At 47.4% G+C, this 15,085-nt stretch overlaps 3 non-coding genes across 3 annotated transcripts; all 3 read right to left on the bottom strand.

Annotated features, from left to right (window-relative positions):
• Nucleotides 1-301: 301 nt before the first annotated feature.
• On the bottom strand, nucleotides 302-384 carry TRNAL-UAA. The gene has a single exon. It is a non-coding gene; the product is annotated as a tRNA-Leu (tRNA).
• A 2,871-nt stretch (nucleotides 385-3,255) lies between these two features.
• Nucleotides 3,256-3,327, bottom strand: TRNAE-CUC. Its single transcript has one exon. It is a non-coding gene; the product is annotated as a tRNA-Glu (tRNA).
• Nucleotides 3,328-14,424: 11,097 nt separating this feature from the next.
• Nucleotides 14,425-14,496, bottom strand: TRNAE-CUC. Its single transcript has one exon. It is a non-coding gene; the product is annotated as a tRNA-Glu (tRNA).
• Between the last annotated feature and the right edge of the window lie 589 nt (nucleotides 14,497-15,085).

The following is a 15,085-nucleotide window of genomic DNA, read 5'->3' as shown; positions in this document are numbered from 1 at the left end:
GAGAGAGAGGCGCGCGGCGCCTGTAGTTCTCCAATCAGGTGTGTGTGTGTGTGTGTGAAGGGCGGGCTAAGGTCACGTGCCCGGCCTGCCAAATCTCCGCTTTGAGGTAACATTCTGAGCCTCACCCACCCCCTCATGACGTGACTCTGCGAAGGGGGCGGGCTTATATTAGCAGTCCAAACCATGCATTCACATATTGGGGTTTATTCGGTCCACCCCTCGGATGCCAGAGCATCAAGTAGTGTTATGGAGCCTCCCTCTGTGCCGCCCAAAAAATCAGGATTTCACAGTAAAAAGATGATACCAGAAGTGGGGTTCGAACCCACGCGGACATACGTCCATTGGATCTTAAGTCCAACGCCTTAACCACTCGGCCATCCTGGTAGTTGCTTTCTATTCTCGAAAACGTTAATGAAGGATCGTGCCTTTTTTCTGGTGATTTACATGTAAAAATATGTAATTTTTTTTTATTTTTTTTGCGAGGCTGCTATAAACGATACCGCCTCCCAGTGTTGCCAACCGTCCGTACTTTTACAAACAGTTCGTAAAAAAGGGGCACTTTTTTCCCCCCGTTTGTAAATGTCCGTGGTTGCGGACATGTGCAAGTAAATATAGTTGAGATTGATTCGGCTTGGAACTGCGCATGGAGATTGGAGGCAGGGGGTGATGGTGGCTGTGGTGGCACCGCAGAAGGGGGTGGAGGCAGGGGGCAATGGAGGCACTGGGAGATTGGAGGCAAGGGGTGTTAGTGGCAGGGGGTGATTGGAGGCAGGGGGTGATGGTGGCTGTGGTGGCACCGCAGAGGGGGATGGAGGCAGGGGGCAATAGAGGCACTGGGAGATTGGAGGCAGGGGTGTTAGTGGCAGGGGGTGATTAGAGGCAGGGGGTGATGGTGGCTGTGGTGGCACCGCAGAGGGGGATAGGGGCAATGGAGGCACTGGGAGATTGGAGGCAGGGGTGTTGGAGGCAGGGGGTGATGGTGGCACTGCAGAGGGGGATGGAGGCAGCGGGCAATGGAGGCACTGGGAGATTGGAGGCAGGGGTGTTAGTGGCAGGGGGTGATTGGAGGCAGGGGGTGATGGTGGCTGTGGTGGCACTGCAGAGGGGGATAGAGGCAGGGGGCAACGGAGGCACTGGGAGATTGGAGGCAAGGGGTGTTACTGGCAGGGGGTGATTGGAGGCAGGGGGTGATGGTGGCTGTGGTGGCACCGCAGAGGGGGATAGAGGCAGGGGGCAATGGAGGCACTGGGAGATTAGAGGCAGGGGTGTTAAAGGCAGGGGGTGATGGTGGCTGTGGTGGCACCGCAGAGGGGGATGGAGGCAGGGGGCAATGGAGGCACTGGGAGATTGGAGGCACGGGGTGTTAGAGGGGGATGGAGGCAGGGGACGATGGCGGCAGGGGGTGATTGGAGGCAGGGGGCCTGGGAGAGATGAGGCAGGGGGAGATTGGAGGCAGGGGGTGATTGGAGGCAGGGGGATGGTGGCATCGCAGAGGGTGGGGATGGAGATAGGAGTTGTTGGCGACACCGCAGAAGGGGATGGAGGCAGGGGGAGATTGGAGGCAGGGGGAGATTGGAGGCAGAGGGAGATTGTGGCACCACAGAGGGGGGTGAAGGCAAGGGGGTGTTGGTGGCAGAGGGGGATGGAGGCAGGGGGTGATGTGACTAAATCATTTTCCCTTATTATATTGAAAATAACAAAATATGTTTTTTTACCTTAATATCTACCTTAAATCACATTGCTATTTGCCTAACGTACTTGTTTGTAGCCTAAATACTGAAATTTGCACCTAAAAATGTAATTTAGTAACTTTTGTGAAATGCCAGTAAAAAAATGTGGCTGCGGCAGTAAATTTTGGGTGTCGTGCCAGTAAATTTCAATCTGGTAGGTTGGCAACACTGCCGCCTCCATAGGAGGCTCCCGGCCGAATGACGCACGAGCCGTCTGACAGCTGTTTTATAACCAAGGGTGACCCCACTCTCTCTGACGCAACAGGGGTTACCCGTGACACCACTGGGAACCCACCGGAAACCCCTGTTGCGTCAGAGGGGGCGGAGTCACCCATCCACATCATGGGTCGCCCCGCCCTAGTCTATAAAAGAGCTGTCAGACGGCTTGCGCATCATTTGGCTGGGAGCCTCCTAAGGAGGCGGTATCGTTAGTAGCAGCAGGTCGGACTCGTACAAGGATTACGGCACTGGATTTTTTTTTATTAAAGGACTTGTCCCAACTTTGTGTGTGTTTTTTTTGGGTGAAATGGTAGGGGTACAATGTACCCCATTACCAATTCACATAGGGGGGCCAAGATCTGAAGGTCCCCTTTGTTAAAGGGGGCTTCTAGATTCCGAGAAGTCCCCCGCCCAAAGGGTCTGGTAATGGAATTTGGGGGGACCCCCATGCATTTTAATTTTTTTTTTGGTTCAGGGTTCCCCTTAAAATTCATACCAGACCCAAAGGGCCTGGTAATGGACTGGGGGAGGGGGGGGGTGACCCATGTCATTTTTTTCAATGACTTTTATCTGTATTGCCGGGACCCGACAATTCATTATAGCCGCGAGTAGTTTTAAATGACTTTTTTTCCTTTAGAAATGTAATTTTATGCAGGGACTGTTCTAAACACGGGATACATGCGCTACTTTACAGGCATACTATACACACCCCCAGGTACGAAATTTAAAGGAATATTTAACTTTTATTGTTTTACTTTAAGCATTATTAAAATCACTGCTCCCGGAAAAAAAGTCTGTTTTTAAGGCCTCATTCACACGAGGCGTCGCTCCAGAAATTCAAAAATCCGACAGTTCTAAAGAACGAAAATCCCAAAATTTATTACAAATTTGAATTTTTTCAGAAGTTGCAAATTTGTTCAAAATAACGGATTTCGATCATAACGAATGACATGCTGATGTCATGTTATATATTGTAATGTATTCTTTCATTTCCGAGCATGCGCGGTCTTGGTCAATCGATTTTTTTTTTTATGGACAAATACTGTACTGATTAAAACGAAAATCGTTTGTTCTGTTATCGTATGAGAAATTCTTTTTGTGCTTGTTCCTTCAAATAATTTTGCATGAGCTGTTTCGATTGGCTCTCAAAAGCTGTGTACTGACGATCAGGTTATCAGACGACCGCTCCGAAAGCGGTTTTGTTTTCATCTGATTTTCTCATCGTGTGTTCTAGGAATAATTCTTGGATATTCTGCTTTGAGGTGATAATAATAAATGGGCAGATGAAGTTTAAGAAAAATACACTTTCCCTGACCGGGAATCGAACCCGGGCCGCGGCGGTGAGAGCGCCGAATCCTAACCACTAGACCACCAGGGAGAGATGCTGCTTTTAGACAAGCAAGAGGAAATTATTTCTAACAAAAAAAGACATGTATAAGCACAGATTGTTATAGTATAGTGTATGTGACACGTTAAACAATGGCCCAGATTCAGCATAGCTTGCGCTATATTTGCGCGGGCACAGGGCAACGATTTTGCCCTGCGCCCACACAAATATTTTGCGCTGCCCTCGATTCACGGAGCAGCAGCTCCGTAAATTGCGAGGGCGCGCCGGCAAACTTGCCCGGCGTAAGCGCGCGCAATTTAAATGATCCCGCCGGGGGCGGGAATCATTTAAATTAGGCGCGCTCCCGCGCCGAGCGTAGAGCGCATGCTCCGTCGGGAAACTTTCCCGACGTGCATTGCGGCAAATGACGTCGCAAGGACGTCATTTGCTTCTAAGTGAACGTGAATGGCGTCCAGCGCCATTCACGTTTCACTTACGCAAACGCCGTGAAATTCAAATTTCACGGCGTGGGAAGGCCGGCTATACTTTAGCATTGGCTGCCCCTACTATTAGAAGGGGCAGCCTTGCGCTAAAGTAGCCGTACGGAAACTCCGTACCTGGCTTGCGCGGGGCCCGCGCAAGCTTGTGAATCAGTGGTAGTATGCAATTTGCATACTACACGCTGATACACAATGGGAGCGCCCCCTAGCGGCCCCCGCAAGAATGCAGCCTAAAATCTGCGAGGCATAAGAGCCTTATGCCGCGCAGATTTTAGGCTGCAGCCGGTGTAACGAGGTTCCTGAATCAGGAGCACTCGTTACACCGGAGCAAGTCAGCAATTGCGCCGTGTAACCTATGGTTACACGGGCGCAATTGCTTTCTGAATCTGGGCCAATGTCAGCAGCAGTTAACAAAAGGGTTGCACCAACACTACTTTTTAAGACCGAGTACAAGAACTGATACTTTTTTTTCAAGTACTTGCTGATTACTGATACTTTTTTTGTTAATGTCATGTGACAGTGCACTGTATCAGTAGTTTTCTATTATTTGTTTTTACAATTTTATTACCTTTCATTATTTTTAAAATGTTATCTTTTAACCACTTAAGGACCTCTTCACGCCGATACACGTCGGCAGAATGGCACGGCTGGGCACTCGCCGCCGATGCGCTCCCGCGACCCGGTCCGAAGCTCCGTGACCACGGCCGCGGGGACTCGCGAACGCGATCGCCGCTGGAGTCCCGCGATCGGTCCCCGGAGCTGAAGAACGGGGAGAGCTGTATGTAAACACGGCTTCCCCGTTCTTCACTGTGGCGGCGCCATCGATCGTGTGATCCCTTTTATAGGGATCCACAATCGATGACGTCAGACCTACAGCCACACCCCCCTACAGTTGAAAACACACTTGAGGACACACATAACCCCATCAGCGCCCCCCTGAGGTTATCTCCCAAACGGCAATTGTCATTTTCACAGTAAACAATGCATTTTTTGCTGTGAAAATGACAATGGTCCCAAAATGTGTCAATATTTTTCCGAAGTGTCCGCCATAATGTCGCAGTCACAAAAAAAAATCGCTGATCGCCGACATTAGTAGTAAAAAAATAATAATTAATAGAAATGCAATAAAACTATCCCCTATTTTGTAAACGCTATAAATTTTGCGCAAACCAACCGATAAACGCTTATTGCGATTTTTTTTACCAAAAATAGGTAGAAGAATACGTATCAGCCTAAACTGAGGAAAAAAATAATGTTTTATATATTTTTGGAGGATATTTATTACAGCAAAAAGTAAAAAATATTGTTTTTTTTTCAAAATTGTCGCTCTTTTTTTGTTTATAGCGCAAAAAATAAAAATCGCAGAGGTGATCAAATACCACCAAAAGAAAGCTCTATTTGTAGGAAAAAAAGGACGCCAATTTTGTTTGGGAGCCACGTCGCACGACCGCGCAATTGTCAGTTAAAGCGACGCAGTGCCGAAACGCAAAAACTGGTCGGGTCCTTTAGCTGCATTTTGGTCCGGGTCTTAAGTGGTTAAATATTTTTATTTTATTTTTTTTATATATTATTATCAGCCCTGTTGGGGGTGGCTTTGGTGAGGTATCAGGGGTCTAGACACCCCCCTGCCATCTCCACTTTGAGACAGAGAAAGGGACTGAGGACACAGATTCCCCAGTCCCTTTCTCAGCAGCCTGAGCTGCACTGAAAATGAATGGAGAGGAGACAGAGGCTCCTCTCCATTCATAAACTGAGACATCGTAAACACAGTTTACAATGCTCAGTCATTAATGGACAGAGTCAGTGATCATTCATTGTGCATTCAGAAAAGGAAGGAGCCGGTAAATTACAGATTTACCGGCTCCTTCCATTGATCTCCATCCTGACAGATCTGGGACAGGAGGGTACCGGAGGAGCACGGAGGACATGGAGGGGGACCGGAGGAGCACGGAGGACATGGAGGGGGACCGGAGGATCATGGAGGACATGGAGGGGGACTGGAGAAGCATGGAGGGCATAGAGGGAGACAGGAGGACATGAAGGGGGACTGGAGAAGCACAGAGGACATTGAGGGAGACCGGAGGACATGGAGGGGGACCGGAGGAGCACAGAGGACCACATGGACAAGGAGGGAGACCGGAGGACACGGAGGAGAACTGGAGGAGCACAGAGGACATTAAGGAAGACCGAAGGACAGGGAGGGGGACTGGAGGAGCACGGAGAACACAGAGGGGGACTGGAGGAGCATGAAGAACACGGAGGGAGGGGGACTGGAGGAGCACGGAGGACACGGAGGGGGACTGGAGGAGCACGGAGGACATGGAGGGGGACTGGAGGAGCACGGAGGGGGACTGGAGGAGCACAGAGAACATGGAGGGGGACTGGAGGAGCACAGAGAACACGGAGGGGGACTGGAGGAGCACGGACAACACGGAGGGGGACTGGAGGAGCACGGAGAACACAGAGGGGGACTGGAGAAGCATGAAGAACATGGAGGGAGGGGGACTCGAGGAGCACAGAGGACATGGAGGGGGACTGCAGGAGCACAGAGGACATGGAGGGAGACCGAAGGACACGGAGGGGGACTGGAGGAGCACAGAGGACATGGAGGGAGACCGGAGGACACAGAGGGGGACTGGAGGAGCATGAAGAACACGGAGGGGCCTTTGAGGACATGGAGGGGGACTGCAAGAGCACAAAGAACACAGAGGGAGACCGGAGGACACAGAGGGGGGCTGGAGGGGCACAGAGGACACAGCGGGACTGGAGGAGCACAGAGGACAGGGAGGGAGACTGGAGGAGCACAGAGGACATGGAGGTAGGGTTGCCACCTGTCCGGGATTCACCCGAACAGTCCGGTCTTTACATCCTCTGCCCGGGTTTCTGACTGCCTGTCACCCGGACACCAGCCACCAGGGCACCCTAAAAAAATCTTATAACACCCCCATAAAAGCGTAATCAGACATTAGGATCCATAACATGTATCAGAATGTCACCTATATTTACATATATGCACCTGTCTGGGTGGAAACAGCCCTAATTACAAGGGACTTGTTTCTCTCTGTGGAGGGATAAAGAACCTCCTGGCCGCATAAGCCGATGCTCTGCTTCTAGTCCCGGCTACTGGAACCCTGAGAGGACTGTTCACTCTGACAGAGATGCATTGGAGAGAGCTGTGTGTGAATGGGCGGGAAAAGGAAGGAGCTGCACGGTGTGTGAGGGGACAGAGAGGGAGGAGAGAAGATGGATGATGCCCATTACCAAACTATTCATGTAAGTTCAGTATTCCTCTCACACTATGTGGTGTCAAGTGTATTTAACTATTTATGTATGTTTGTTGTGTATCTGAGGGCATGTATGTATCTCAGTGTGTGTATATATGTGTGTGTATGTATATAATTGAACATATGTACTGTATATATGTGAGTGTGTGTGTGTATATATATATATATATATATATATATATATATATATATATATACAGTATATTATATGTATATATATATATATATATGAGTGTATACAGATGTGTGTGTGTATATATCTGAGTGTATATACCTGAGTGTGTATATAGGATTGTATGCATGTTTCTTAGTGTGTATATATATATATATATATATATATATATATATATATATATACACATACTCAGTGTTTCTTTACAGTATGTGTGTATGCATGTATCTCAGTATATATATAATATGTACTGTATGTAATTTAGCATATGTATATATCTGGGTGTGTATGTATATATCTCAGTATCTGTATACATTTGAGTATGTATGCATGTTATTAAAGCTGCTTTCACACTGGGGCAGGGGCGGCAGTAAAGTCGTTTTTGCAGAGGTAGCTGCCAAAAAAGGGTTAAAACCTTGGCGGTTTCGTTCGAGCCGCCCATTCATTTCAATGGGCAGGAGCGGTGTACACACCGTTTCAAAGATGCCGCTTGCAGGAGTTTTTATAACGTCCCGCCAGCGCATTGCCTCAGTGTGAAAGCCCTCCGACTTTCACACTGAGACTGCAGGGGAGCCGTTTTTCAGGTGCTATTTTTTTTAGACCAAAAGCGCCTGAAAAACACCCCAGTGTGAAAGGGGGTCTAACTGAACATATTTCTATATCTGAGTATGTAATTTACTTTATATACAATATACAGTATATGGAATAGTGTGTTAATTGTTTTTAAGTTTATGTATATATGGGAAGAATTGTTAATTAACCACTAGCCGACCAGTCGCCGTCATTCTACGGCGGCAGGTCGGCTCTCCTGGGCGAGACCACCACATTCTACGTCGGCTCTTTGAGCCGCCACTAGGGGCCCGCTCGCCCCCGACTCCCGTGCGTGTGCCCGGCGGGCGCGATCGCCGCCGGGCACACGCGATCGCTCGTTACAGAGCGGGGACCGGGAGCTGTGTGTGTAAACACACAGCTCCCGGTCCTGTCAGCGGGGGAAACGCTGATCTTCTGTTCATACAATGTATGAACAGAAGATCAGTGTTTCCCTTAGTGAGGCCACCCCCCCCCCCCCCCCACAGTAAGAACACACAAGGGACATACTTAACCCCTTCCCCACCCCCTAGTGTTAACCCCTTCACTGCCAATGGCATTTCTATAGTAATCCAATGCATTTTTATAGCACTGATCGCTATAAAAATGCCAATGGTCCCAAAAATGTGTCAAAAGTGTCCGAAGTGTCCGCCATAATGTCGCAGTACCGAAAAAAAAATCGCTGATCTCCGCCATTACTAGTAAAAAAAATATATTAATAAAAATGACATAAAAATACCCCCTATTTTGTAAACGCTATAAATTTTGCGCAAACCAATCAATAAACGCTTATTGCGATTTTTTTTTACGAAAAATAGGTAGAAGAATACGTATCGTCCTAAACTGAGGAAAAAAAATGTTTTATATATTTTTGGGGGATATTTATTATGGCAAAAAGTAAAAAAATATTCATTTTTTTCAAAATTTTCGCTCTATTTTTGTTTATAGCGCAAAAAATAAAAACCGCAGAGGTGATCAAATACCACCAAAAGGAAGCTCTATTTGTGGGAAAAAAAAGAAGCGCATATTTTGTTTGGGAGCCACGTCGCACGGGGGTAAGTGGTTAAAGGTTAAGTTCAACTTTTGGAGAAAAAAATGCCCATTTTATTGCAGGTAAAAAATGTGCAAATATATATATATTTTATAAGTAACCTCTGAATAAATGACGCAGCCTTGTGGGCACACACTGTCATTGGGGGGGATGCTGAACGTTACAGGTATAGCATGTAACTTGTTCAGAAGGGTGAACTTAGCCATTCATTTTAGTAGCCAAGGGGTAGTAAAACCAATGCTAAGGGAAGAGGGCTGTGCTGGGAGATGGAATTTGGTGGGGAAGGATTTGTGATAGAAGGAGGAATTTGGGCTTAGAGGAAGGAGAGGATTTTTTTTAGAAGCCTTGGCCATCTCACTACCCCCCTGTCCACTCCCACTCCAAGGTCTTTAACAATCCTATTGTCTATAGTGTATACTAAAAAAAAATGTTGTGCGCCAGTAAGGCCTCATTCACACTTCGGGCCGTTCGGGTCCGTCTGTCACGGACCCGAACGGCCGCTCCATGCATCGCTATGGAGCGTCGGATGTCAGCGGAGACATGTCCGCTGACATCCGACCCGCTAAAAACAGATGCGGATGGGATCGGCTACGATCTGATAAAAACAGACATGCTGTCCGTTTTCATCAGATCGCTCCATAGGGAGACAGCGGTGCCCGACAAGCCCCTCCCCGCTCAGTGAGCAGAGAGGAGCTTGTCATCCGTCTGCTCAGCGGAGATCTGCGGACTGATCTCCCGCTGAGCCGACGGGAGCAGGCGGACTCCGTAGCGACGGAGTCCGCCAAGTGTGAATGAGGCCTTAAGTGTTCGGGTTTGGTTTGAAGAAAAGGTGGCAACCCTACATGGAGGGGGACTAGAGGAGGACCGGAGGAGCACACAGAGGGACTGGAGGAGGACCGGAGGAGCACAGAGAGGGACTGGAGGAGGACTGGAGGAGCACAGAGAGGGACTGGAGGAGGACCGGAGGAGCACAGAGAGGGACTGGAGGAAGACCAGAGGAGCACACAGAGGAGGACATGTAGAAGGACACAGGGCACAGTCAGGGGACGATCTGTGCCGCGGTGGAGAGAGTTACAAACACCGATCTCCCTGTATCGATTTCAATAAAGCAGCTGAAAGCTGCGCGTGGGGGGAGGAGGAGGAGAAGCGTCTGGCATCTGCTTTATTGAAATCTATATAGGGAGATCGTTCCTGACTGCCCAGGTATCTAAGAGTTAGGACCAGGAGGTCTTTATTTAGATAGTTGCAAACTCAATTGGCAGACTCAGAGACTATAATATGAGGACAGCCATGCAGGGAAAGGCCCCAGCAAGAAGCCACATCTGCCCATGCAGGAATGCTGTCTCTTATGGTAACAGTCCTTTAACAGTTCCTAATTCAAAATGTAATGCCGCGTACACACGACCGTTTTTCATGTCATGGAAAATAACTACGTTTTTCTCGACGTGATTCTTGTCAAGCCTGCCTTGCATATACACGATCGTGAAAAAAATGCTCGAGCAAAGCACGGTGACATACAACACGTACGACGGCAATATAAATGGGAAGCTCCATTCGAATGGCGCCACCCTTTGGGCTGATTATGCATATTTCCCTTCTCATAACTTGCTTCTGAGCATGCACGTTTTTTCCCCCGTTGTTAAAGCCTACACACGACCATTTTTCATGACGAGAAAAACGACGATGTGAAAAAAGAGCAGGTTCTAAATTTTTAATGCCCATTTTTCTCGTCGAGAAAAACGCTCTGGAGCCTACACACGATCATTTTTAATGACCAATTTAAAAAATTGCATTTTCTCGTCATGAAAAACAGTCGTGTGTACGCGGCATAACAGTTCTTTCAGCTCCTACTGATCCTTGTAGTTTTTCAATATTGAGCACCTGGTCTCACACTAGACCCTCTAATTCACTGATGCTGAATACCATGAGCTACTCAAGGCTTTTGAGGTGGTATCTCCCTCAAGCGTCACCCACGCTTCCCTGCTGGGTCACTAGCTTGACACTTCGGATACCTTCAAGCTCCACCCCTGCTGACCGGCTTCGTCCCTAGCTTGACACACAAGGCTGCTCTGCAAGAGTCACCTTCGCTGGTTGGGTCCATGACTCCATGACTTGATCACCTCCTGAAGTTTCTCGATTCTCCAACGTGCCCTTTCGGTGAGAATATGGTTCGGGTACTTGCTACAGTTACTCACTGTGATCCTTGGTAAAGGCGATCAATCGCTCAAGGGGAGGACCGCTGACTGTGTACAGGATTTGGTGAGGGGGCTTTGCCCAGGAACCTCTAATGCTTTTCATAGAATACCACATCCAAATATTGTCTACAGAGCTCCTACATTACCGGTGATGATAATATAAGGCAAAGCTTTGCCTCCAGGACATTACTGCGGTTGCTCTTAGAGGGAACACACCACGGGTATTAATATCATTTCACTGGGTGTGTACTAGAGGGATCGTAGGCCGGCCTGGGGTTCCCCTTTAGCCACAGCATCCGACACACACCACAAGTTATTGGGGAGTCTATTTAATCTGTACATATTGTTACCTATTGCTTTTGTTTGCATAGTTTTCCTGACTGTTTTCTTTAACCACTTGCATACTGGGCACATAAACCCCCTTCGTTCCCAGGCGAAATTTCAGCTTCCGGCACTGCGTCACTTTAACTGACATTTGCACGGTCGTGCGACGTGACTCCGAAACAAAATTGACATCCTTTTTTCCCCACAAATAGAGCTTTATTTTGTTGGTATTTGATCACCTCTGCGGTTTTTATTTTTTGCGCTATAAACAAAAAAAGAGCGTCAATTTAAAAAATATATATTTTTTTTTTACTTGTTGCTATAATAAATATCCCAATTTTTTAAAAAAAACAACTATTTTTTTTCTCAGTTAAGGCCGATACGTATTTTTCGACGTATTTTTGTAAAAAATAAAAAATAAATCGTAATAAGCGACTGGTTTGCGCAAAAGTTATAGCACCTACAAAATGGGGAACAGAATTATGATTTTTTTTATTATTTTTTTTTTTACTAGTAATGGCGGCGATCTGCGATTTTTATTGGGACTGCGATATTGCGGCGGACGTATCGGACACTTTCGACACAAATTTGGGACCATTCACATTTATACAGCGATCAGTGCTATAAAAATGCACTAATTACTGTGTAAATGTGACTGGCAGGGAAGGGGTTAACACTAGGGGGTGAGGAAGGGGTTAAATGTGTAGCCTGGGTGTGTTCTAACTGTGTGGGGGGAGGGGGGTGACTGGGGGAGGTGACCGATGCTGTGTCCCTATGTACAAGGGACACAGATCGTTCTCCTCTCCTCTGACAGGACGTGGAGCTCTGTGTTTACACACAGAGCTCCACGTCCCTGCTGTTACCGGCTGTGTCACCGACGATCGCGTGTACCTGGCGGACATCGCGGCCGCCAGGTACACGCATCGGCTCCCCAGCGATGCAGTGGCACAGTGGTTACCCGCCGCGCGCCCCCCAGTGGCGCGCGCGGGTAATGCATTTCAAATGACATCCAAAGACGTCCAGTTGGCACCTGAGAGCCGCGCTGTTGACGTCTTTTTTCAATAGCGCGGGTCTCAAGTGGTAAAACTGTTTTAACCAAGTCCTGGGTACTTACACAGGTCCTGGCTGACTAATGTTACCTGAATTTTACTTTTCTTCAAGTAAACTACAAGAACTATGTTGTGTATTCCTGCTGAGTTATTCCATTAATCACATTGGGCCAGATCCACATAGCGGATCTTATTTTTATGCAGGCGTAGCGTATCCTGGTGACGCTACGCCGCCGGAAATTTGAGAGGCAAATACTGTATTCACAAAGCATTTGCCTCTAAAGTTACGGCGGCGTAGCGTAATTCTCCCAGCGTAAGGGCGCGCAATTCAAATCTATGTGATGGGGGCGTGTTTTATGTTAATACGTCGTGACCCGACGTAATTGACGTTTTTTTTTCTACTGCGCATGCGCCGTCCGTGGGGGTATCCCAGTGCGCATGCTCGAAATTAAACCGGAACAAGCCAATGCTTACGACGGTGACGTCATTCTACGCAAACGACTTACGCAAACGACGTAAAAAATTCAAAATGCGAGGCGGGAACGACGGCCATACTTAACATTGAGTACGCCACCATATAGCAGGTTTAACTATACGCCGGAAAAAGCCGAACGCAAACGTCGTAAAAAAATGCGCCGGCCGTACGTACGTTCGTGGACCGCTGGAACTAGCTAATTTGCATACTCGACGCGGAAATCGACGGAAACGCCACCTAGCAGCCGCCAAAAGAATGCACCTGAGATCCGACGGCGTACTAAGACGTTCGCCTGTCGGATCCATCCGAGATGCCGTCGTATCTTGTTTTGTGGATACAAAACAAAGATACGACGCGCAAAATTTGAAATTACGCGGCGTATCAAGAGATACGCCGGCGTAATTCTTTTGTGGATCTGCCCCATTGCTATGTGTGGCAGAGGGGCTGGGACAGTTCATTGGTGTTGAAACGCAAAGTAACGGACTTAACAAACAAAAGCTCCCTCAGGGGTTTGCTACAAGAGAAAAGTGCAACAAGGTCAAACTTAGGGAGAAATCAATAGATCGCTATCAATCGACCAAGTTACTCTTGGCAAGTAAATTTGTGAGGTGATAATAATTAGTGTTGCTCACGAATATTCGTATTGCGAATATTCGGCTCGAATATGGCATATTCGAGTATTCGCGAATATCTCGAATTTCGTGGCCAATATTCGCTATTCCGAATATAAAAAAAAAAAATTGCGAAATTTCGCTAATGCGAATTTATTGCGAACATTTTGCGATTTTTTTTTTTTTTTTTTTTTTTTCTGATTGGCTCTGATGCAAAAGAAGGGCGGAGAAAGTATTCTCGAATATTCGGAAATCGAATATTCGGAATATTTTATCAAAAAAAAAATGTTGTGAAATATTTTGACAACTGTGGTAGGAGAACTCTGATTGGCTCTGATGCAAAAGAAGGGCGGAGAAAGTATTCGCGAATATTCGGAAATCGAATATTGGTGATATTTTATCGAAATTTCGCTAATGCGAATGCGAAATTGATTGCGAGATTTTGACAACTCTGATTGGCTCTGATGCAAAAAAAGGGTGGAGAAAGTATTCGCGAATATTCGATTTCCGAATATTCGCAAATACTTTCTCCACCCTTCTTTTGCATCAGAGCCAATCAGAGTTCTCCTACCACAGTTGTCAAAATATTTCACAACATTTTTTTTTTTTGATAAAATATTCCGAATATTCGATTTCGAATATTCGAGAATACTTTCTCCGCCCTTCTTTTGCATCAGAGCCAATCAGAAAAAAAAAAAAAAAAAAATTCGCAAAATGTTCGCAATAAATTCGCATTAGCGAAATTTTGCAATTTTTTATTTTTTTTTAAATATCACGAATATTCGATTTTAGCGAATATTACACGAATATTCGTGATATATCGCGAAATCGAATATGGCGTATTCCGCTCAACACTAATAATAATAAATGGGCAGATGAAGTTTGAAGAAAAAGTCACTTTCCCTGACCGGGAATCGAACCCGGGCCGCGGCGGTGAGAGCGCCGAATCCTAACCACTAGACCACCAGGGAGAGATGCTGCTACTTGGCAAGCAAGAGTAAATCATTTCTAACTACAGAAGACATGTATATGCATAGATTGTTATAGCATAGTGCATGTGACAGGTTAAACTATGCCAGTGTTTTGTCGAGATGGTTCCCCTATCGGATAGGGTCCGGCCTTGACTGCGCAGGCGCAGCACAGTCGGAGGCCACGGAAATCTCTGAGCCTGAACAGCTGTTCGTCAGCTGCAGACGGAGCATGCGCTTCGAATACCTTCAAGCTTCACCCCTGCTGACTGGCTTGGTCCCTAGCTTGACACACAAGGCTGCTCTGCAAGCGCCACCTCCACTGGTTGGGTCCCTGACTTGATCACCGCCTAAAGTTTCCCGATTCTCCACCGTGCCCTTTCGATGAGAATGTGGTTCCAGTACAGTTTCTCACTGTGGTCCCTGGTAAAGGCGATTGGTCCCTTCATGGTGAGTGGTGACAGCTTCCCTTCTACCTCCGACCAGGCCCGGCCTTTGGGGTGTGCGAGCTGTGCGACTGCACAGGGCGTCATGGGCAACAGGGGCGCCGTGCGGCCATCCAGAGGCGTACTAAGGGGGGGGGGGGGGCGGT

The sequence above is a fragment of the Rana temporaria genome, chromosome 9 (genome assembly GCF_905171775.1).
Source record: "Rana temporaria chromosome 9, aRanTem1.1, whole genome shotgun sequence".
Lineage (NCBI taxonomy): Eukaryota > Metazoa > Chordata > Amphibia > Anura > Ranidae > Rana > Rana temporaria.
Note: the sequence above shows the minus strand (reverse complement) of the source record. Positions and strands in the feature narration are given on the sequence as shown.